The sequence below is a fragment of the Chlorocebus sabaeus genome, chromosome X (genome assembly GCF_047675955.1).
Source record: "Chlorocebus sabaeus isolate Y175 chromosome X, mChlSab1.0.hap1, whole genome shotgun sequence".
NCBI lineage: Eukaryota > Metazoa > Chordata > Mammalia > Primates > Cercopithecidae > Chlorocebus > Chlorocebus sabaeus.
In genome coordinates this window covers 71,167,340-71,193,140 of record NC_132933.1, presented here as the reverse complement: position 1 = coordinate 71,193,140, position 25,801 = coordinate 71,167,340, and the positions used below count along the sequence as shown (strand labels likewise).

At 37.3% G+C, this 25,801-nt stretch overlaps 1 pseudogene; it reads left to right on the top strand.

Moving 5' to 3' along the window:
* LOC103232950 (ret finger protein-like 4A) overlaps nt 1-22,788 on the top strand; it is a 32,853-nt pseudogene extending 10,065 nt beyond the window's left edge.
* Nucleotides 22,789-25,801: the final 3,013 nt, after the last annotated feature.

Below are 25,801 nucleotides of genomic sequence, written 5' to 3'. Positions count from 1 at the left end.
TTCCCCAAAGTCTTAACTCATTTCATCATTAACTCAAAAGTCCACAATCCAAAGTCTCATCTGAGACAAGGTGACTACCTTCTACCTATGAGCCTGTAAAATCAACAGCAGGTTAGTTACTTCCTAGATATAGTGGGGATACAGGCATTTGGTAAATACACAAAGGGGCTACAGGGCCCATGCAAGTCCAAAATCCAGCAGGGCAGTCAAATCTTAAAAGCTTCAAAATGATCTCCTTTGACTCCATGTCTCACACCTGGGTCATGCTGATGCCAGAGGTGGGTTCCCCTGGTCTTGGGCAACTCTGCCCTTGTGGCTTAGCAGGGTACAACCTTCCTCCCAGCTGTTTTCATGGGTTCATGTTGAGTGTCTGTGGCTTTTCCAGGCACACAGACTAAGCTGTCAGTGAATCTACCATTCTGGGGTATGGAGGTCAGCAGTCTTCTTCTCACAGCTCCACTTGGTAGTGCCTCAGCAGGGACTCTGTGTGGGAGCTCCAACTCCTCATCTCCCTTCCACACTGCCCTAGCAGAGGTTCTGTATGACAGCCCCACTCCTGCAGCAAAATTCTGCTGGGACATCCAGGATTTTCTAAGTGGAGGTTCCCAAACCTCAATTCTTGACTTCTGTGCACCTGCAGGTTTGACATCACATGGAAGCTGCCAAAGCTTGAAGATTCCACCCTCTGAAGTCACACTCCATTTCTACATTGGCCCCTTTCAGCCACAGCTGGAGTGGCTGGGACACAGGGCACCATTCCCTAGGCTGCATACAGCAAGGGGACCCTGGGCCTGGCCCATGGAACCACATTTTCCTCCTAGACCTTAGGGCTTGTAATGGGAGGTGCAGCTGTGGAGACCTCTGACATGCTCTGGAGACATTTTCCCCATTGTCTTGGAGATTAATATATGGTTTCTCATTACATATGCAAATTAATGCAGCAGGATTGAATTTCTCCTCAGAAAATGGGATTTTCTTTTCTATTGCATTGTCAGGCTGTAAATTTTCTGAATTTTTATACTCTGCTTTCCTCATAAAACTGAATGCCTTTAACAGCACCCAAGTCACCTCTTGAATGCTTTGCTGCTTAGAAATTTCTTCTGCCAGATACCCTAAATCATCTCTCTCATGTTCAAAGTTCCACAAATCTCTAGAGCAGGGGCAAAATGCCACCAGTCTCTCTGCTAAAACATAACAAGAGTCACCTTTGCTCCAGTTCCCAACAAGTTCCTCATCTCCTTCTGAAACCCACTCGGCCTGGACCTTATTGTTCATATCACTATCAGCATTTTTTGTCAAAGTCATTTTGACATGTGAGAAGTTCCAAACTTTCTCACATTTTCCTGTCTTTTTCTGAGCCCTCTAATCTGTTCCAATTTCTGCCTGTTACACAGTTCCAAAGTGATTTCCACATTTTGGGGTATATTCTCAGCAATACCCCACTCTACTGGTGCCAATTTACTGTATTAATGCATTTTCATGCTGCTGATAGAGACATACCAGAGACTGGGCAATTTACAAAAGAAAGAGGTTTAATGGGCTTACAATTACACATGGCTGGGGAAGCCTCACAATCATAGTGGAAGGCAAGGAGGAGCAAGTCACATTTTACATAAATGGCAGGGCACAAAGAGAGAGAACTTGTGCAGGGTAACTTTTCTTTTTAAAAATATCAGATCTCATGAGGCTCATTATCATGAGAACAGCATGGAAAAGACTTGCCCCCATTATTCAATCACCTCCCACTGGTTCCTTCCCACAACAGGTGGAAATTCAATGTAAGATGTGGGTGGGGACACAGTCAAATGATATCAGGTCCCTTTTCCTCAGTCTTTTGAAATGGTTTCACTAGGCTTGATAACAATATTTCTCTGAATGTCTGGTATAATTCAGGTCCTGAGCTTTTATTATGTTGGTCATTTGTAAATTATGAATGCAATCTTGCTGCTTGTTATTTGTTCCAGGTTTCTATTTCTTCCTGATTTAATCTAGGAGGGTTGAACTTTTTCAGGAATTTATCTAGTTTCTCTAAGTTTTCTAGTTTGTGCACACAAAAGTGTTCATAGTAGTCTCAGGTAATCTTTTGTATTTCTGTAGTGTCAGTTGTAATGTCTCCAGTCTCATTTCTAATTGTGCTTATTTGGATCCTCTCTTTTTTCTTGGCTTATCTAGCTAAAGGTCTATCACTTTTGTTTATTTTTTCAAGTAACCAGCTTTTTAATTAATTCTTTGTTTTAATTTCATCTAGTTCTTCTCTGATTTTTGTTATTTCTTTTCTTCTGCTTGCTTTGGGTTTAGTTTGGTTTTGTTTCTCTAGTTTCCTGAGGTGTGACGTTAGGTTGTCCCTTTGTGTTCTTTGAGGCTTTTTGATGTAGGCATTTAGTGCTATAGATTTTCCTATTAAGCACTGCTTTTCTGTATCCCAGAGTTATTGAAAACTTGAGCTATTATTACCATTAAATTTAAGGAATTTTTAAATTTATAATAATTTCATTTTTAACTCAGAAATCATTTGGGACATTATTTAATTCTGATGTATTTGTATAATTTTGAAGGCTCCTTCTAGAGTTGATTTCTATTTTGATTTCATTAGGGTGTGAGAGGATATTTGCCATGATTTCAATATTTTTAAAGTTCCAGGATATGTGTGCAGAATATGCAGGTTTGTTACATAGGTATACAAGTGTCACGGTGGTTTGCTACACCTATCAACTCATCAGGTAGGTTTTAAGCTCCGCATGCATTAGGTATTTGTCCTAATGCCCTCCTTGTCCTTGTCCCTCACCCCCTGACAAGTGTGTGTTTTTCCCCTCCCTGTGTCCATGTGTTCTCATTGTTCAACTTCCACTTATGAGTGAGAACACTGTGTATGTAGTTTTAAAGTTTACTGAGACTTGTTTTGTGGTTCTTTCATATGGTCTCTCTTGGAGAATGTTCTATGTGCTGATGAGAAGAATGTATATTCTAAACTTGTTGGTTAGAATGTTATGTAAATATCTGTTAAGTCCATTTGTTTCAGCATATCATTTAAGTCCATTGTTCCTTTGTTAACGTTTTGCCTTGATGAACTGTCTACTGTTGTCAGTGGTGTTTAGAATTCTCCCACAATTATTGTGTTACTGTCTATCTCATTTCTTAGGCTTAGTGGTAATTATTTTATGAATCTAGTAGCTGCAGTTTTAGGTGCATATAAATTTAATATTTTAATATATTTTTGTAGATTTATTATTTTATTATTGTATAATGACCTTCATCTTTTTTTAACTGTTGTTTCTTCAAAGTCTGTTTTGTGTGATATAGTAATAGCTACTTCTGCTTGCTTGTGGTTTCCATTCATGTGAAATATTTTTTAACACCTTTACCTTGAGTTTGTATGAATCCTTCCATATTAAGTGAGTCTATTGAAGACAGAAGATATTTGGTTTGTGATTTTTTTTAATTTATTTTACCTCCTGTATATTTTAAGTGGAGCATTTAGGTCATTTACATTCAATGAGCATATTGAGATGTGAGGTAATATTCTGTTCATCATTCTAATTATTATCTACCTAGTTCACTTTTTCATTGCATTATTGTTTTATAGGCCCCATGAGTTTTAAGTTTTTAAGAAGTTCTAATTTGGTGAATATTAAACTTTTATTTCAAAGTTTAGAATTTCTTTTAGCTTTCTTTTGTAGTGCTGGTTTTGTAATGACAAATTTTCTCAGCATTTCCTTATAATAAAATGGCCTTATTTCTACTTCATTTATGCAACTTAGTTTCACTGGCTACAAAATTTTTGGCTGACAGTTATGCTTAAGGAGGCTGAGGATAAGACTCCAAACCCTTCTGGCATGTAGGGTTCTGCTGAGAAGTATGCTATTAGTCTGATAGTCTTTCATTTATAGATTATCTGATGCTTTTGTCATTTTGCTCTTAGAATTATTTCCTTCATGGTGACTTTAGATAGCTTGATGACTACATGCCTTGGTGAAGGTCTTTATGCAACGAGTTTCCCAGGAGTTTTTTGAGTTTATTGCATTTAGATATCTAAATCTCTAGGCAGGCCAGGAAAGTTTTTCTCAAATAAGTTTTCCAGACTTTTTTGTTTTCTCTTCTCCCTCAAGAACACCAATTATTCTTGGGTATGGACATTTTACATAATCCTATATTTCTTGAAGGCTTCATTTCTTTTGATTGTCCTTTCTTTATTTTTACCTGATTGGCAAATTCAGAAGCCTTGTCTTCGATCTCTGAAAAGTTTTTTCTACTTGTTCTAGTATATTGTTAAAACTTTTCACTGCACTTTGTAGTTTCCTAACTGTGCCATCCATTTCCAGAAGTTCTGAATGATTTTATATCTAACTCTCTAGAAATGTTTTTATTTAAATTCTGAACTGCTTTTTAAATTGCTTTATGATGATTTTCACCTTCTCTCAGATCTTCTTGGGTATCTTAATAATAGATCTTCTGAATTCTTTACTTGGTATTTCAAATATTTCATCTTGATTTTGTTCCATTGCTGGAAAGGTAGTACAGTATTTTGCAGGTGTTATAGAATCCTACTTTATTATATTACCAGAGTTACTTTTTTGGTTCCTTCTAATTTGGTTAGAATTTTTAAAAATTATTATTGAATATATGTTTTCTTTTACTGTTTTTTTTTTTTTTTTTCCCTTTAAAGATATAGCTTTAATGCTTATGGTTATGTATAGCCTAATTCAGTTCTTGGTGCTTTCAGGGATAAAGACTCTATAAGATTTCCTTGGTTGCAGAGAATCTTTGTATGTTGAATTTCTCATATGCTGGTTGTAGTAGCAATATGTTTGATGTGTGAGCAAGTTCATTGTCTCCTATGGGGTTGGAATGGTAGAGGTCTCTTGAAGTTTACCTCATTTCCTCATGCTGTGCATTTATTTATTTATTTAGCCCAGTATATTATTTACTGGTTTGATGGTTCAGCCTTCAGGCCAGTAGGGAGGTGTCCCTAGGTTGGGACCAGTTGTGGCTAAAGACAATGGGTGAATACAATACTTGATGGTGGGCAGAGGTCCCAGCCTTGACAGAGGTGGCTGGAGGAGCTTTAATTGAGCCACGTTAAGGTCTTATCAGAAAGATGAATTGAAGTCACCTTAGCTCCTCTGCCTGGTAAACAGGAAAGCTATCTGCCTCTCAAACACACTCCTGTCCCAGTGCTCTGGCTATTCATATCAAACAGGTACCTATTTTCATCTGTAGAAATGTTGATATTTCAAGTGGGGAGGAATTGTGACTCTGTCTCTCATGCAAGCCTGAACCTGGGGGGTGCTCCTCCGGTGGCAATGCTGTCACCCTGTCGTGTTCCAGAAAATCTTTCTATAGTTGCACCCATGCCAAGTTCCTGTAAGAGAAGCCAGAAATGTGCCTTTGTTGGTAGATAAATAACAATAGACATTCCCTTATCCAAGATTCTTCACATGCACAAGGGCTGTCTGACTGTTGGGTTAGAGCTGAAGACTTTTCCTGCTGAGCCTAGCACTGCAACTGTGTCTCTGCTGAAAGAAACTTCCCACCAGTGGAAAGATCTGGTGCACAAGGCCTGCCATCAGGATTCTTTTCTCCCATGAAGTATTCCCTTTATTTGGTGTACTCCCCATCCCCTAGAAGTGGGAGTGGTTAGGAGCCAGAATACTGTGAGTGCTGTTGCTCCTCTGGTCTAGCCACCCAGTTAAGTTACCTCACTCCAGGATAGTGCTGGGGAGTGTCTGCAAGATATCTGATTATGTGACCTGTCCTCAAGTCTCCCAGCAGTGGATGGCAGCATCAGCTTTAATTGCGGTGTCAGAGGAGTAATGTAGACTCTCTGAGATTCCTTGGTTACAGATAGCCATGGTGTGTTGGCTTTCTTGAGCACAAGTTACAATAGTAATAAACTGGTCACATTAATAGACCCCAGAACCTCTGGTTATCCATAGTGATACAACTAGTGGTGATAGCTGAGGTCACACAGCCATTTTCTTCTTTCTGGGTACAGTGTTATTCTACCAGGAGATGCTGCAATGGACTGTGTTGGTTGGCCTCCAGCCAGAAAGTTGTGCTTCCAATAGAGCGACAGTTATGGTAGTAGCAGTGAGATTTTTGCTTGCCTTATGTTGCTTGTGGAGTCACTCTGGTTTCTCAGGCAATGGTCAGGGACACATAGCTCCCGAATATTTTGTCCTTTGTTCTAAGCTACCAGGGTGGGTAACATAGAAAACCCAGGCGGGGTCTGGGTCAGGAGGATTTGTGCTTTGACTCTACATGCCCAGGGCAAGAAGCAGCCCCATAGGTGTCAGGGGACAGTAAGAGCTCTCAGGCCACTGAGCTAATGTTCCAGAAAGGAATGTTTCTGCCTCTGCTGCACAAAAGACTTTGTGCAGGGATTGGGGAAGGCCAGGCAGCAGTAAGTCCTACACAGATCCCACAAACTTGCTGAGGCAAACCCCACTCCCACAGTGTTCCACTAGAAGCAGCGAGCTAAGTTCCAGGCAGCTTGCATTCAGAACTCACAACTGCCCCAAGTCATAAGCTCATAAGCTTTCCCTGTGGATAAAGCAACCATGGCTTTTAGGCCATCCCTCCCCACCCCCCCACCCCCCCCCCCGCCACCTCATCTGCCTACAAAGTCAGGTGCCTGACTTCTGCATTCCTGGCTGCAGCCCACTTTTTACTCACCCCCACCCCAGTTCCTGACCAAAGGAGTTCAACCCTTTTGTCATTACATTGTGAAACTCAGGGGTGTCTTTCAACCTATGACTACTGCTTGAGCTATTTGGCTGACCTCCACAAAGTCCCCTATGGAAAACAATAAATGTCTTCCCTCAGTCCATGCTGGACACTGGGAGTGTACACATGGGTCTTTCTGATACTGATTCCACTTTTATATCTCATGACCCCCTCCCAAGTTGGTTCCAGTGCTGAGTAGAAGTAAGTATTTTCTGTGGCCTGGACTTTCAAGCTCTTCATTGGTTTGTGTCCCAGAGGCAATATCTTCCCCTCTTCACATTCTGGGGACTCACAGTTCTTTGCCTAATTCACTGTGTAGTTGCAGCCTGTCACTTTCCTTCAAAGAGTCTGACTTCCCTTGGTTTTCCTGTTCAGTTCCTGTATCACTTCTTGAAAATAGTTCACAGAGTGACTCTCTACAAACTTTTTTACCCTTTCAAGTAGAAGTGGTATGCTAGCATTGCCTCTTATCTGCCATTTTGGAAACAAAAAACTACATTCCTCATCATAAATCAGTTTTGTGTCGGTGTCCTTGTCTCTGGGGAGTTCAGAGGCAGTTAGGTTGGGTAACCTGCAAGTACTTCAAGTGTCCAGCATGGACTAAGGGAATACATTCCTTATTGTTTTTCACAGGGGACCTTGCAAAGGTCAACCAAGTAGCGCATTCAGTGGTCCCAGGTGGAAAGATTCTCCAACTGCATTTCAGACTGCCATATGTTGGCAGATTTTCTTTTTGATGGTTTATTCAGTACCATAGAAGAATTAAAAAATCAATTTCCTATGTTTATTTTCTCACGGTATCTTGGCAACATGCAAAGTTTAAGAAGATGATACTTGCTTAAGTTTTTCCTTTCGTAAGGTTATGTCCTGAGGTATTGAAATACTTTTATACTTAAGGATTAACAACAATGCCTATAGCATGCCTTCCAAATTGCTACTTGGATCTTTGAAAAATACAAAACCTTAGTGCAATCTCATGTAAAAAACATGCAAATTGACCACACAGGTTAATTTACTGTCCACAAAATTGATTTTGTTGTTCCTAGAAATGGTTTGCTATTACATATGAGAGGCCACTTCAGTACTGAAATAACACACTATTATTCACAATAACAATATGTAGTAGGGAGATTCAAGTCAAGAGGCGTTTTCAGCATTACCTAACACGTCTTTCTGCCCTCTCTTCAAGTTTCCTAAACTACGTTATCAGTAACAAAGGATTGCGGCATCTTTGCTACCCGAAAAGGGAATGGGGGAAAAAGTTCTGGGAAGTGAGGAAGACATTTGAAAATGCCCAAAGGTGTGAAAAATGATTGCCTATTTGGTAAATAAGGACTACTTTTTTTTTTTTTTAATTTCAAATTTTAGATTCAACAGTTACATGTACAGGTTTGCCACATGAGTATATTATATAATGCTTAGGTAGGGGTAAAACTGATTCTGTCACCAAGGCAGCAAGCACACTATCCAACAGTTTTTCAACCCTTGTTCCATCCCCAGTTTGTCCTTTTTAAAGCCTCCAATGTCCATTGTTGCCATCTTTGTGTCCATGAGTACCTAATGTTTAGTCCCCACTTATAAGTGAGAACGTGGTATTTGGTTTTCTGTTCCTGTGAGAATTTGCTTAGGATAATGTCCTCCAGCTGCATCCATGTTGCTGGAAAATATATTATGTTTTTTCTTTTTAATGGCTTTGTAGTATTCCATAACGCATATGTGTGATGGTTAATACTGAGTGTCAACTTGATTGGATTGAAGAGTGCAAAGTATTGTTCCTTGGTGTGTCTGTGAGGGTGTTGCCAAAAGAGATTAACATTTGAGTCAGTGGACTGAGAGAGGCAGACCCACCCTCAATCTGGGTGGGCACCATCTAATCAGCTGCCAGTGCAGCTAGAATAAAGCAGGCAGAAGTTGAAAAGAGCAAACTTGCTGAGTCTTCCAGTCTTCATCTTTCTCTCATGCTGGATACTTCCTGCTCTTGAGCATAAGACTGCGAGTTCTTCAGCTTTTGGACTCTTGGACTTATATCACTGGTTTGCCAGGGCCTCTTGGCTGAAGGTTGCACTGTCAGCTTCCCTACTTTTGAGGTTTTGGGACTCGCACTGGCTTCCTTGCTCCTCAGCTATTACAGATGAGAGCCCACCTCAGTACTGAATAACACACTATTATTCACAATAACAATATGTGGTAGGGAGATTCAAGTCAAGAGACGTTCTCAGCATTACCTAACATGGTTCCTCAGCTTGCAGATGTCCTATTGTGGGACTTCAACATGTAATCCTGTGAGTCAATTCTTCTAATAAACTTCCCTTAATATATACATACATCCTATTAGTTTTGTCCCTTTAGACAACCCTGACTAATACAGTATATTTTCTTTAATCCACCATTGATGGGCACCAAGGTTCATTTCATGTCTTTATTATTGTGAATGGTGCTGCAGTGGTGGTAGAATTGTTTATTTTCTTTTTAGATATAAACCCAGTGATGAGATTGCTCAGTTAAATGTTAGTTCTGCTTTTGGTTCTTTGAGATATCTCCAGACTGCTTTCCACAGTAGCTAAACTAGTTTACTTTCCAACTAACAGTGTGTAAGCATTCTCTTTTCCCCCCAGCCTCACCAACATTCTTTTTTTTTTTTTTTTGGCTTTTTAGTGATAGCCATTCTGACTGGTGTGAGATGGCATCACCTTATGGTTTTGATTTGTATTTATCTGATAATTAGTGATACTGAACTTTTTTCACATGTTCGTTGGCCACTTGTATGTCTTCTTTTGAGAGGTGTCTGTTCAAGTGATTTTCCCATTTTTCAGTGAAGTTATTTGCCTTTCATTTGTTGATTTAAGTTTCCTATAGATTCTGAATAGTAGGCTTTTGTCCAATGCACAGTTTGTGAATAGCTTCTACCACACTGTAGGTTATCTGTTTGCACTGCTGATAGTTTCTTTTTCTGTAAAGAGGCTCTTTAGTTTAATTAGGTGTCACTTGCCTATTTTAGTTTTTTTCAATTGCCTTTGTAGACTTAGCCAAAAATTCTTTGTCAAGGTTGACGTCAAGAACAGTACTTCCTAGTTTGTCTTCTAGGATTCTTATAGCTTGAGGTCTTACATTTAAATCTTTATATTTTGAGTTAATTTTTGTAGATAGTGAAAGGCAGGGCTGCAGCTTTAATCTTCTGCACATGGCTATCCAGTTATCCCAGCACTAATTATTGAATAGGGAATACTTTCCCCATTGCTTGTTTTTGTCAGCCTTGCCAAAGACCAGATGGTTGTAGGTGCAAAACTTTATTTCTGAGTTTTCTATTGTGTTCCATTATGCTGTGTCTTTGTTTTTGTGCCAACCAAGCTGTTTTGGTTACTATGTCTTTACAATGTAGTTTGAAGTCAGGTAGTTTTATTTCTCTGGCTTTTTTCTTTTTGCTTAAGATTGCTTTGATTATTCAGGCTTTTTTTGTTTCTTTATGTATTTTAGAATATATTTTTTTAATTCTGTAAAAACTGGCGCTGGAGATTTTATTGGAATAGCATTGAATCAGTAAATTGCTTTAGGCAAAGAGTATGGCCACTTTGACAATATTGATTCTTCCAATCCATGAGCAGGAAATTTTTTCCCATTTATTTGTGTCATATTTTATTTCTTTCAACACTGTTTTGTGGTTCTCCTTGTAGAGATATTCACCTCTTTTGTTAGCTGTATTACTATGTCTTTCATTTTCTTCTTGGCTATTGTAAGTTTGATTGTTTTCTTGATTTCATTCTCAGCCTGAATGTTGTTGCTGTATAGACATGCTACTGATTTTTGTACATTGTTTTGTTACCCTGAAATTTCACTAAAGTTGTTCATCGATTCTAGGAAACTTCTTTTAGAGCTTTTAGGATTTTCTAGTTATAGAATAATCATCAGTGAAGATAGATAGTTTGATTTCTTCCTTTTCTATTTGGATGCCTTCTCTTTCTTTCCTTGACTAATTTGTTTTATCTAGGATTTCCAGTTCTATGTTGAATAGGAATGATGAGAATGGATAAAATCATGAACATAGTATTGGAAGTTCTGGCTGGGGCAATCAGGTAAGAGAAAGAAATAAAGGATATTCAGATAGAAAAAGAGAAAGTCAAACTATCTTTGTCTGCAGATGACATGATCCTGGATGGATACATAACAGCAACTACCACCCTTACAATGTAATTATAAAGTAACTTCACCATCCAAAATTTCAGGAAAAGATAGAAGCTCCAGATGATTAAAGATGGCTTACAGTAATCTGGGGCCCAAAAACCAGTGCCACTGATTTTGTGGTTTTGCTTCGTGAAACAGCCCTAAGTATAAACTTGGTGTCCTTAGCTGAATCCCAGTCACATGCTACCTGATGGTTTTTATGCTCTGTCTATTAAAATAATTTCATTAAAAGATAATATATATGACTATACACAATCACTCTGTGTGTGTGTGTGTATATATATATATATATTTGTGTGTGTGCATGTGTGTCAGTGGAAACAGAAATTCAGAATAAAGTTATTAAGCTACATATAGAAATGATTAAAGTCTTACAGAGAAATAAAGCTATAGGCTTTGGGATGTTGTTTTACAATATTCAACAGAAATAATTTTCATCTCATAGATAAAAAAAATCCAAATTATCAATCTTCTGCCAATTAGCATTGGCAACTTTACAATCTGGAGCAATAGCAAGTCAAAGAAGTTACAGGTCTTAGAGAATCATATGACTTTTAATCAAATGTATTAGATAATGTTCTAGTGCAGTACTACCTGAAGTGTGGCATGTTATTCAGCTTCTAGTCCAGGGAATATTTGTTACTGTCAGTCACAGAATACAAAGTTTTTGCCAGCTTGAAGTCAACTATGACACTAAGTACATTACTTAATTTGTCTAGCATTTTGTCCTCTATTTAATAGCAAGACTTTCTCAATGAAGGAACAGCATGCAAATGTGCATTCTGATGCAAGTGCCTGGTTTTATTGTTTTATTACAGATATGTACATTGACTAGTGCTACTCCAGTATGATATTGAAAAAGCACATTGTAATTTCTTCTTTCTTTTGCTTTATTTTCAACTTTTTGAATAGCTCTTTTTTTTTTTTAACAGTAGAAACATCATCTTAGTGAGTTTAGAGTTTCTTTTATTTCTTAGGTTTGTATCAAAATTCTGGGATTGGAGGTAAGCAGGAATTATATAAAACAATGTATCAGTAGATCTGTTCTCTTTTAGCCTCTCACATAGCCTACAAGTGCATGGGTACCATTCTATAATTATTTTGCATGTTGAGCAATGGCAAACTTTCAGAAGGTTATCTAAGAACCTTTCTGCTTAGACATAAAATACAGATAATTCTTCTCTGAGGGTCTGAAATCTCCTTGGTCTTCGACCCAGAAAGGGAGAAATTGGTTTTCTGTGATCTCTGATCTCTTAAACCTTATCAAATCTCTTAAAATCTAATTAAACCTATACCACCACCACCATCCATAGCAGGGTTTATCTAGAAAATATTGCATGGCATATAAATTCCCTTTCCTGAGGACTTTCAATGTCTATTCTTTCTTTTCTTTACCTTGACTTTCTTCTTCAGTGGGAAACTTTTACATAGCTTGAGATTAGATAGCTGTGGTCTTATTCATCAGTAGGCAATCTCACAAATTCACTGTTCATTTCTTCATGATCTGAATTCTTTCAGCTTTCCCACTGAAAATTTTGAAAATTAAAAGCCAAAAATTATTCTTATATTTAGTTCTGCTGCTATTCCTTCCTTTGGTAATTAAAGCAGAATCTTCTAGCAGAATAAATGAATCCAGAGATTAACTAAAATGTACAAGATTATATTGCACTAGGAAAACAGCTACTATTTCAAATTATTCTTCTGTCATGATTTAATTATTAATAGACAAAATAATTGATTTTTAAATTTCTGACAGGTGTTAACAAAGTGTTTCCTGTGTTTTTTTTGTTTTTTGTTTTCTGTTTTTTGGTTTGTTTGTTTGTTTTAGAGACGTTGTCTTGCTCTTTCACCCAGGCTGGAGTGTAGTGGCACAATCTCGACTCACTGCAACCTCCGCCTCCCAGGTTCAAGCAATTCTACTGCCTCAGCCTCCTGAATAGCTGGGATTACAGGCACATGCTGCCATCCCAGGTTAATTTTTTTTTTTTTTTTTTTTTTTTTTTTGTATTTTAGTGGAGACAGGTTTTCACTGTGTTACCCAGGCTGGTCTTGAACTCCGGAGCTCAGGCAATCCGCCTGCCTTGGCCTCCCAAAGTACTGGGATTACAGGCGTGAGCCACCATGCCTGGCCTCCTGTGGTTTTCCAAAAAAACATTTCTGCTTTAAACCATATTCAGTTGTTAAATACAGTAAGTGGTTATGGAAAAAATACCCCTTAAATTGGGGCAAGGGTTGCTTATTCTTATTATTTAAATTCATCAAGTGTCTCAAGCCTATGAACTTTTATTTGAATTTAATACAAATTTGTCTAATACTAAACTTACTTTTATAATATCTATTAAGTGTAAAACATTATTAAAGTCCACAAAATATACAAACATTTGAAGCACGTATAATTCTCAGTGATATGTTATGTATTTAGTGCACATTGGAGGGAAATTTTTCTTTTTATTTCACTGAGCAGATAAGATAATGCATAGCATTTATTTAGGATTTTTGTTTGAGGAAATAAGAACGGAGTTCATGCAAATTTTCTTCTAGCATTTATCATAAATGATCACTCCTATGCTCCTATGAAGTACTTGAGAATTGGAATGTTGAGATACTGATCAAATGAATTTAGATTTATATAATTTAGAGAAATAGCCTTTGAGAATTCCTTACCGATGTTTCTTCCTTTTTATGAAGAGGCCTATCTAAGCCCTCTGGTAATTTGTTCACTCAAATTAAAGATAGGGAGAAAAACAGTGACTTACTATTAATTAATTCAAGGGGTATTGACATTGTGAGATCAAAAGACATGGCATGTCTCTAAAGAGTTCACAATGTAGTGAGAGAAACGCATGGACAAAATGATCTCTTATATTGTACCAATAAACATTCAAATGAAATTAAGAGAAAATGAAAACATGTGTATTATCTGCTTTTACCTCACATCTTGGTCATTACTAATAGCTTTCAAACTGTTTTCTCACCTCCAGGCTCACTACCCTCACAAATGCCATCCTGAATAAATACCTTAAGATTAGTATGCCTAAAAAAAACTAATGTTATAATCATGCCATTGTTTCTTATTTTTTTTTTTCTTTTTCTTTTTTTTTTTTTTTATTGAGACACAGTCTCATTCTGTCTCCCAGGCTGGAGTGCGTGGCTCGATCTCTGCTCACTGCAACCTCTGCCTCCTGGGTTCAAGCGATTCTCCTGCCTCAGCCTCCCAAGTAGCTGGCACTACAGGTCTGTGTCACCACATCTGGCTAATTTTTGTATTTTTAGTAGAGACAGGATTTCACAATGTTGGCCATTCTGGTCTCGAACTCCTGACCTCAAGTGATCCACCCACCTCGGCCTCCCAAAGTGTTGGCATTACGGGCGTGAGTTACTGTGCCTGACCTTAAATTTGATCTGCGGTGACCAAAAGTATCTGACAGCATGAGGATTCATAACATAATTAACCAGTATTGCAGTAGATACAGTAGCTTGTCTTGTATTTTCCTAGAACTACATTTTGTCTGAAATAATGTCACTGTAAATGATACCATGTCAACAAACTTCCAGATATATATAACTTTAATTTGGCTATGGATAAAATATGCTTAAAAAACAAGAATTTCATTACACTTACAAAATTAATTTACTTTTAATTTTTTATATTTAATTTTTGTGGTTAGTAGGTATATATATTTATGGGATACATGAGATATTTTGGTACAGGCACACAAGATGTAATCATCACATCAGGGTACAGATATTCATTGCCTCAAGCATTTATCCATTCTTTGTGTTATGAACGTTCTAAGTATACACTTTTAGTTATTTTAAAATATACGATAAATTGTTGTTGACTGTAGTCACACTGTTACGCTATCAAATGCTATGTCTTTTTCATTCTTTAAGTTTTTTTTTTTGTACATATGAACGAAACCCACTCTCATCACCTACTACCCTTCCCAGCTGCTGGTAATCATTTTTCTACCTCCTATCTCCATGATTTGATTGTTTCAATTTTTAGCTTTCAAAAATAAGTGAAAACATATGAAGTTTGTCTTTCAATGCGTGGCTTATTTCACTTAACAGAATTATCTTGAATTCCATGCAAGTTTTTGCAAATGAAAGGATCTCATTCGTTTTTATGGCTGAATAGCAGTCCATTGTGCTTATGTACCAGGTTTTTTCTTTATCCATTTGTCTGTTGAGGGACACTTAGGTTGCTTGCAAATCTTGGCTATTGTGAATAGTGCTGAAACATTTGAGAGAGCAGGTATCTTTTTAATATGCAGATTTCCTTTCTTATGGGAATATACCTAGCAGTGGGACTGCTGGATCACATGGTAGCTTTCTTTTTAGTTTTTTGAGGAGTCTCCAAAAATTGTGGTACTAATTTACTTTCCCACTCACCGTGTAATCGTGTTACCTTTTCTCCGCATCCTCAACGGTATTTTTTATTTCCTATTTTTTGTATAAAAGCCATATGGAATACTATGCAGCCATAAAAAAGGATGAGTTTGTGTCCTTTGTAGGGACATGGATGCAGCTGGAAACCATCATTCTCAGCAAACTATCGCAAGAACAGAAAACCAAACACCGCATGTTCTCACTCATAGGTGGGAACTGAGCAATGAGATCACTTGGACTCGGGAAGGGGAACATCACACACCGGGGCCTATCATGGGGAGGGGGGAGGGGGGAGGGATTGCATTGGGAGTTATACCTGATGTAAATGACGAGTTGATGGGTGCAGCACAGCAAGATGGCACAAGTATACATATGTAACAAACCTGCACGTTATGCACATGTACCCTAGAACTTAAAGTATAATAATAAAAAAAAGCCATTTTAACTGGGGCAAGATGATATCTCACTGTAGTTTTGATATTCATTTCTCTGATGATCAACAATGTTCCACACCTTGTTATATGCATGTTTGCCATTTGTATGTCTTCTTTTGAGAAATGTCTATTAAGAATGTTTGACCATTTTTAACTGGATTATTAGATATTTTTCCTATAGAGTTGTAGAACTCCCTTGTATATTTTGATTACTAATCCTTTGTTAGATGGATAGCTTACAAATATTTTATCTTACTCAGTGTGTTGTCTCTTCATGTTTTTTTAATTGTTTCCTTTGTTGTGTAGAAGTGTGTTAACTTGACGTGATTCCATTTGTCCATTTTTGTGTTTGTTATCTGTATTTGTGGGGTGTTACTCAAGAAATTCTTGCCCAGTCCATTGTCCTGAAAAGTTTCTTCAGTGTTTTCTTTGATTAGTTTCATAGTTTGAGGTCTCATGTTTAAGTATCTATTTTGATTTGATGCTTGTATGTGGGAAGATAGAGTAGTCTAGTTTTATTCTTTTCAGTATGGCTAACCAGTTTTCCCAGCACTATTTATTGAAGAGGCTGTCTCTTTCCCAATGTGTATTCTTGGCTTTTTGTCAAAAATGAGTTCATTGTGGATGTGTAGATTTGCTTCTTTGTTCTGTATTCGGTTCTGTTGGTTTATATTCCTGTTTTAATGCCAGTACCGTGGTATCTTGGTCAATATAGCTCAGTATTATAATTTGAAGTCAGGTAATGTAATTTCTCCAGTTTTTTTCCTGGGATAACTTTGACTCTTTGAGGCCTTTTGTGATTTTTGTAACACCAAAGGTTTTTGCCTTAGCCACACCAAAGTTTTGGTGTGGCGGCAGCCTGCGGGGAGAGAGAGACACGGATCGGACCTAGAGTAAAAAAGCTGTAGGCTTTATTGAGCAGGGTGATAGTATAAAGCTTCCACAGCGTGGAAGGCGTCGCGGGTGGGTAGCCAGTGTTAGATTTTTGATTACCTTTTAAACTTTTTAAGGCGTAAATACGTGCCGCGGGAAGATGTCACCAGAGCAAGAAACAAAGACAATTAACATGTCTTAGATCTTGAGGAAACTCGGAATTGTAACTTAAGTTTTATTTACTTTATAACCTTGTAGGGGCACAGCAAAGAAGACAGTATCTCACAGGATTTTACAAATTGTGTTTAAAAGGAATTGGAATTGGGAGCATAAATAAGGTCTGCTGATCACAGAAAAATGGGCTTTTAAAATTCTTTTTAGTTTTACGTGAGGGGAAAGGGAGAGAGGGAGAGAGGACACAGGGAAGCTTACAGCAAAAGTTTTGCTGTTTATAGCTTTCTTGGGGAAGAAAACACATGCACAAATTCTGATGTTAGGAATATTTTAAGCATATATCTTCAATATTATTCATCCACGACCAAAGTAAGTCCTGTTGCAGGAAATGAGTTAGTTTCACAGCTTTCTGAGCCCCTACTGGACTCAGGAAGCCCAGCTGGAACCTCCCCTCAGTCCCCCTTTTAGACTGGACATCCCAACTGCTGTTGGGAATTGGGCAACATTGTTTTGGTTACTTTTTGTTGATTAGGGGAGAACAAAGGTCCCTGTAGTTGTGGCATCTTTCAGAGGGGAACTTTTTAGGTTAGTGAGGGACCAGTGGGTTGACATAGGAGTCCTTGGTAGAAGTCGTGAGTTGAGTTTTCTTGAGGTTTTATTTGTAAGACCGTTTGTAGTTTGATGGCCTTGATTTTGGAGGAAACAAATTTGACAAGGAGGTTAAAAAATGTAAGGGCTGAAAGTGAGTAATAGTAGGATGGCTGTTGTAGGGCCTAGAAAGGGGAGGAGTCAAGGTATTTATTTATTAAATATGTTTTAGGGCTTTGAGTGTTTAAGTTTTTAAATTGTTTTATTTTATTTTATTTTTTAGTAATGATTTTTGACTGATCAACGAAATAATAACTTTTTTTTTTTTTTTTTCTTTTTTTTTTAAGAAGAGGCAGCTTTTTTCTCTTTTAATTGTTAAGTTTAGGGCTCTCTGGTTTTGAAGGACTACCGTAGTTAGAGAATTAAGTTGGCTTTGTAGGGTCACTAGGGAGATGGCAACTTGTTTTATGCTATTATTTATTTTTTGTGATCATTTATAATAGAATTGGGTGGAGGAGATTATGTCTCTAATTTTAGTCTTAAGTTTGCCTAGTATTTTGCCTTTTATAATAAAAGGGACAATAAGGGCTTTTGTGTGGTAAGATTGGGGTATAAGGAGACTTTGTAACTTTTGTTTAGTATATACGGACATGGGAGGTGTTAGAAAGGAGAGAAAGTATAGTTTTTTTGGAGTGCCATTTAGGAATTGATAGGCTGTGTTATTATAGATGAAAAAAATGTCTGAAGTTAGACAGGTGAAACCTGAGGTTATTGATATTTAGGACTGACATTGGGAGGCGTTTTTATTGAGAGTCATGTTGAAGTTTATGTATGTGAGATTTGAGGTCTGTATGGTTGGTAAACTGATGACTATGGGACTGATTAATTTGGTGATGTTTAGGACTGGGGTGGATAAGTTTTACTGTTTGGGGACAGGGACTGGGACATATGGTTGAAAACATAAGGGAAGACACACTCAACAGTTGGGTGGATTATTAGGACAGGCTTTTTGTGTTTTTGTAAGGGTGGTGTTAAACAGGCTTTAGAGATGGGAATGAGAGTTAAGAGTTTTTTGTAGTCTGGAAAGGTCTAATTTTTTTGTATGGACTGGGAGTATTGGAGAGTTGTACTAAATTTTAAATTATTTGTTGGATATGTCATTTTTTAGTCTTATTTTGAACTTCTCCTTAGTTAGACATACCTATATGGGTATAATATGTCTAACAAGTGTTGGTCCCCCATTTTTTAGGGAGTTGGTTTGGATTTTTTTTTTTTTTTTTTTGGTGATATGTACGGCTATTGTGAGAACAGAAAGAAGTAATTTTATAACATTTTTTTCTATATATACAAGTATATGTGGCAAAAGGTGTGGGTGTCTGGAAGGGGCTACCTAATTCCCAAAAGTTTTTGAGAGAATGTCAGTTGACTCTTTTAGGAGAGGCACACTGACATGGGGGGTGTGTTATAGTTGGAGAAAGGAAAATAAGTACAAAGAGGGTGGCAGGAGGCCTAAGAGGAGTTGTGACGTGTTGTAGGTGGAACGGTCATAGGAAAGAGGAGGGAAAAAGGAGTAAATTGTTGTTGGAAGGACGATAGAAGAAAGGTTGATGTGATTAAGATTTTTGTCTCTGCTGGAGTTACAGTATATAATTTTACTGTAAAAAGTACAGTTAGTATACTGTTTAATAATGTAACGAAACAGTAGAAGGATTTTATTAAAAAGAGTAAGGAGAGATGTTAAAGATTATGTAGGTTTTTACTTTTTTTTTAGGTAGGAAAAAGTTTTTTTTTTTTTTTTTTTTGAATTAACAGTAGGAGTTTTTTTGGCTGGAGGTTTTTTTTTTTTATTTATTTTATTTATTTTTATTTTTTAATAGGAGACGTAGGTCTTCTAGTGGCTGACAGGTATATTGAAGCTGGTCTGGCTGACCTTGTGACTTTTGAGTTGATAATTTTGTAAGTTTTTTAGGAGATATTTAAGGTTTGACTTGGGTGTTGTGAATTTAGGATTTTACTCCTACTACTTTAACTGTGGTAGGGGTAGAGAGGATTATTGAGTATGGTCCCTCCCATAAGGGATTTATAGATGGAAAGGTAGAGGGGAGAGAGACTTGACCAATACTAGATTTTTTGTTCGAAAGAATTTTATTTTTCTTTGTTATACTTCTTAGGTAAAGTTTTAAGATTTTGTTGATATTTTGTTAGAGAAATTATATTTTTGAATAAATTGGGCACTTTTTGGTTGAGTAGGAGGTTATTTGTGAGAAAAGGTTGTCCGTATAGTATTTTATATGGACTGAGTCCCATTTTGTGAGTAGAGTTTCGAATTTTTATTTAATAAGGCTATGGGCAAGAGAGTGGGCCATGGGCGATGAGTTTTTTTGTGTTAGTTTTTTTAAAATGTCTTTTAAGTGTTTCATTAGTTTTTTTTTGTTGTTGTTTTGTTTTTTTTGACTTTTTTTGAGGATTGTGGACTCTAGGCTCAGTGAAGGTGATATTGTATTCTTAGTGTCTTCGAAATTTGTTGAGTTATTGTAGTGTCAAAAGGTGGTTTATTGTTGTTTTGTATATTTTTGGGAAGTTTAAATTTAGGAATTATTTTATGAACTAAGACTTTAACTATTTTGGGGGCCTATTTTTGTTTTGTAAGGGAAGGGTTTTATTTAATTTGTAAAGGTATTAACATAGACCAATAAGTACAGACATTTTTTTGACTTTGGCATATGGGTAAAATTTAACTGTTAGTCTTCTCTAGGATAATGTCTTCTTTTTTTTTGTCTTTTTGGAGAGGCCTTATGGTGGACTAAGGGGTTATTTTTTTTTGGCACACTTTACAGGCTTTGACTAATTGTCAAATGGTTTTGAGGAGGTGTGGCCCTGTAAATAAGGATGTGGCCATCTTATGGATACTTCTAATATCCATATGAGAAGTTGGTGAAGGGTTTTAAGTATTTTTTATTGGCCGGCTTTGGGTATAAGTACCTTTTTTGTTGTTGTTGTTGTTAGTCACCCCGAGGGGAGAAAATTATGGCCTCGTGAAAGTCCCCATTTTGTTTTAATTGGGGAATACTGGGACTTAACTTTTTGAAGGGAGTTGTTTTATACCAGGGGTCCTTTTATGGGCATTTTTGGAGGAAAGTTTTGTCTGGCAGTAAGTTTGGCCTTAGTGTCTGGCGGTATTTTTTTTTTTTTTTTTTGGCCTTGGCAGTGTAAGACTGTTACTTTTTTAGGTTTTTGTACTGTGTGTAATAACTTTATGATTTTTTTAATGGGTGTTTTTTTAGAGGTTAGGAACTTTTTTTATATTGTAGTATGTGTATGTAGGACTAAATAAGTATACTTGTTATTTGTGTATACATTTATTTATTTATTTATTTTTCATTTTAAGGCTTGCGTGTTACTAGTTCTGTTAAATGAATACTAGTCCCTGGGGGAAGAGGCTTACTTTTAAGTACTGTTGTATCATTAACTATGGCATAGTCTGTTTTTTGCACTTTATTTTTTACAAAAGAATTTTTACTGGAGCACAGGTTAAGGTTAGGGTTAGCTAAGGGGACTTTTAGGAGATTTTTTTGGGCGGCATAAGTCTGAGTTATAATTTGTTGGTAGTTATGTTTAATTGGTTCCTCATCCTCTAGGAGAAAAGTGGCAGGGTTGAGGGCTGTACACGTGTGTATTTGAAATACTGGTCCCTTAAGGAGTAGTGTCTCTTATTTGAGTAGGCGGTTGAGAGTCACAAACTTTTTTTAGTTTTAATATGTTGTTTATATTATGAGTAGTCTAGATGGTGAGATTTTTTCCTTCTATTATTTTAATAGTCTTAGACATTAAGATGGCCATTGTTGTAACCACCTGTAAACAGTGAGGCCAGTCTCTGGCTACCATATTAATTTTTTTTATTTAAGTATGTTACTAGTTGTGGGGTTGTCCCATGAGTTTCAGTGAGAACTTTAAGAGCTATTTCTGTTTTTTTGGTGACATATAAAGAGAAATTTTGTTTTGTGGGGAGGCTCAGGGCTGGAGTTTGTACTAGAGCCTGTTTTAAAGTTTCGAAGGCTGTTTTTGTTCTTGGTTTTTATTAGATGGGTGTTTGTCTTTTGAGTGTTTTTTAATTAGGGTATAGAGTGGCCTGGTCATTTTATTGTATTTAGGAATTCACAGTTGGCAAAAGTCAGTGATTTTAAGGAATCCCCGTAACTGTTTTAATGTCGGTTCTAAGAGCTATACCCAGGCACCACAGATTGTACTTGAGAGGCCCCAAGGAAGGGGAAAGTCTATTTGGGGAGCAATGGAGGAAATACTCTAAGGCTTGTCTACCATCTACATGAAAACTATAGACCTGTCTTTAAATTGTCTTGATGTGGGGGACCATACACTATGGTGGGGAACTGGCTCTTTAAAATAGCCATCGAATGGTGACAACTGTCTAAACCCTGGAGGGCACCATGAACAGGGATCTTTTGGGCACCACCCCAAGTATATAAGACTTCTAGAGATCTGAGTTGTCCACAGAAGCAGCTGGAGGCCAGGGGAGAAACTCCGGAAGGAGAGACTATTTGCCGTGGCTGAACACTTCAAACAAATCATTAGATGTCCTGTCTGTCTAAAAGATCTTGAAGAACACATGCAGCTGAAATGCGGATATGTCTGCTGCCTCCAATGCCTCAATGCACTGCAGAAGGAGCCCGATGGGGAAGGTTTACTGTGCTGCTTCTGCTCTGTGGTCTCTCAGAAGAATGACATCAAGCCCATGTACAAGCTGAGGGCGCTGGTTTCCATCATCAAGGAACTAGAGCCCAAGCTGAAATCTATTCTAACAACGAATCCAAAAATAAGGAAGTTTCAAGTGGATATGACCTTGGATGTGGACACAGCCAACAACTATCTCATCATTTCTGAAGACCTGAGGAGCTTCCAAAGTCGGGATTTCAGCCAGAATAGGAAGGAGCAAGCTGAGAGGTTTGACACTGCACTGTGAGTCCTGGGCGCCCCTTGCTTTACTTCCGGCCGCCATTACTGGGAGGTGGACGTGGGCACCAGCGAAGTATGGGATGTGGGCATTTGTAAGGAATCTGTGAACCGACAGGGGAAGATTGTGCTTTCTTCAGAACACGGCTTCTTGACTGTGGGTTGCGGAAAAGAAAAGGTCTTTGCCGCCAGCAGTATGCCTGACTCCTCTCTGGGTGAGTCCCCAGTTGCACAGATTGGGGATTTTCCTGGATGTAGGTATGAGGTCCATTTCCTTTTACAATGTTAGTGATGGGTGCCATATCTACACATTCAACAAAATTCTGTTAGCGAGCCATGGCGTCTATTTTTTGCTCATAAACGTGGAACTCAAGAGGATCAAACCTTCCTGAGTATCTGTTCTGTGATCAATCCAGCCAGTGCCAGTGCCCCAATTTATTCTGGGGAAAGTAAATAAACATTTGAACATAATCATCTATAAGAAGTTTCTGTGTGCCCATAGCCATAGCTAAGAACTTTTCTGCTAGATACACATAGGTACAAAGGGATAGAAGGGAAAGATCCATCATTCTGTAAACCATGAACAGAAAGCAGTTATATTAATTAGGGGGAAATTACATTTTACTTAAAGTTTGTCATGTTGTTTTCTTCGGGGGCTTATGTTTATATTTCTGTTCAATAAACATTTTTAAATTAAAAAAAAAAAAAAAAAAAAAAAAAAGACTTCTAAATAGGGAATCTTCATCCGGCCTAGCGGGAATAACCTCGCTTGCAAGATGAGGAAAGAAGTCTAGCCCGCGGACATTAGGACCCAGGAGGCAGGGGTCAGAAGATGTGGCGGTCTCAGGCTCAGTAACCCTTTCAGGGGGAGCCCCTGGAGGGGCCGTGGTCTCAACCAGGAAATCTGGGAGACTAGAACATCCTCTGATAACTCCTGGGTGTACTTCGGGACCGCCACGGAAAGTGAAAGAGTTATGAACTGGATCCAGACTAACCGACATTCCCAGCCCCTGAGGGTTCGGGGTTGTCAGAGAGCGCTTTTTCGGACAGTCTGACACCGGTGTCTTTAGTCCAGCTGCCACGCTAATCGCCTTTAAGTGACCGAAAAGTTCCGGGTTTAGCCTCCAAATTCTAAGGAAGGACAGGACAGAATAGCAAGCAAAAGAGTTCCAGTCCTGCTCATCACATGACGATCTAGATGCCTTTCCTGGAGATCCTCCTGGCTGGCTTGCCAAAATGTAACAAAGGTTCTTGCCTTAGCCACACCAAAGATTTGGTGTGGCGGCAGACCTCCGTGAGAGAGAGACACGGATGGGACCGAGATAAAAAAAGGTGTAGGCTTTGTTGAGCAGAGTGATAGTATAAAGCTTCCACAGCGTGGAAGGGGTCCCCAGCGGGTAGCCAGTGTTAGATTTTTTTGATTACCTTTTAAACTTTTTAAGGCAGGAAATACGTGCGGCGGGAAGATGTTGCCAGAGCAAAAAACAAAGACAAATAATATGTCTTAGATCTTGAGGAAAACCGGAATTTTAACTTAAATTTTATTTACTTTATAACCTTGTAGCGGCACGGCAAAGGAGACAGGATCTCACAGGATTTTCAAATTGTATTTACAAGGAATTGGAATTGGGAGCATAAATAAGATCTGATGATCACAGAAAAACGGGCTTTTAACATTCTTTTTAGTTTTAGGGGAGAGGGAAGGGAGAGAGGAAGAGCGGACACAGAAAAGCTTACAGCAAAAGTGTTGCTGTTTATAGTTTTCTTGAGAAAGAAAACACATATACAAATTCTAATGTTAGGAATATTTTAAGCATATATGTTCAATATTATTTATCCAGGGTCAAAGTAAGTCCTGTTGCAGGAAATGAGTTAGTTTCACAGCTTTCTGAGCCCCTACTCGACCCAGACAGCCCAGCTAGAACCTCCTCTCAGTTTCATATAAATCTTAGGGTTTTTTTTTTCTCTATGAAGAATGTCATTGATATTTTGAACAGGGATTGCATGCATCTGTAGATTGCTTTGGGAAGTATAGACATTATTAACAATATTGTTTCCTACAATCCATGAACAAGGAATATCTTTCCGCTTTTTCGTGTCTTCCTCAATTTCTTCCATCAATGTTTTGTATTTTTCATTTTAGAGGTATTTCACCTTTCTGGTTAATTCCTAGATGTTTTATTTGATTTGCACCTATTATAAATGGGATTACTTTCTTCAGTTCATTTTCAGATTGTTTGTTGTCGGCACATATAATATTACTAATTTTTGTAGGTTGATTTTGTGTCCTGCAACTTTAATACATTTGTTTATCAGTTCTAATAGGTTTTTTGTGGAGTCTTTAGATTTTTGCAAATATAAGATCATACCATCAGCAAACAAGGATAATTTGAGTACTTTCTTTCCAATTTGGATGCCCTTTATATCTTTCTTTTGTCTTCTTTAACTAGGACTTCAAGTACTATGTAGAATAATAGTAGTAAGAGTTTGAATCCTTGTCTCCTTCCTGAGTTTAGAGGAGGGGCTTTCAGATTTTTTTTTTTCCCTGTCAGTATTGTATTAGCTTTTGTTGTTTTGTATATGACTATTATTTGTTGAGGAATGTTTCTTCCATGACAATTTTTATGAGTGTTTATTATAAAGGGATGTTGAATTTTAAAAATTAATAAAAAAAGAAAATTACAAATATTCACAAGTTTGTGGAAATTACACAATACAATCCTAAATAAACAACAAATTAAGCCGTAAATCATAGGAAAAAAATATACCTTTGGATAAATAAAAATAAGCCACAGCATGCCAAAATTTAAGGGATGCAGTCGAAGTAGTACTTAGAGGAAATTTATAGCTTCTGCCTATATTTAAAAAGGAAAGATAATATCAAATCAATACCCTAGATTTTTATCTTAAGAAATTAGAAAAAGTAGCATAAACTAAACCCAAATTTAGTAGATGAAAGAGAATAATTATAACTATTAGAGCAAAAATAAATGAAAACAGAATAGGAAAACAATTGGAAAAAATAAAACTAAATGTTGGTATTTAGAAACTTTCAGCAAAATTGAAAAATCTTTACCTAGACAGACCAGGGAAAAATGAGAGAAGTCTAAAATTAATGAGTTCAGGAATGAAAAAATAAATCACTATTAACCTTATAGAAATAAATAGTATTTTAAAGGAATATTGTGCACAATTATATGCCAACAAATTAGATAATCTAGATTAAATATACAAATACATAAGCTACCAAAATTTATTTAAAAATAAATAGAGTATATGAACAGATCTATAAAAATGAAGAGACTGAATTAGCAAATTTAGAAACTTCCCGCAGAGAAAAGCATAAATCTACATGATTTTCCTAATTACTTCTACCAAATATTTGAAGAAAAATTAATATCAATCCTACACATTTTTTAAACTAGAAAAGATGAAACCTGAATTAATAAAATTGACAAAAATATCAAAAA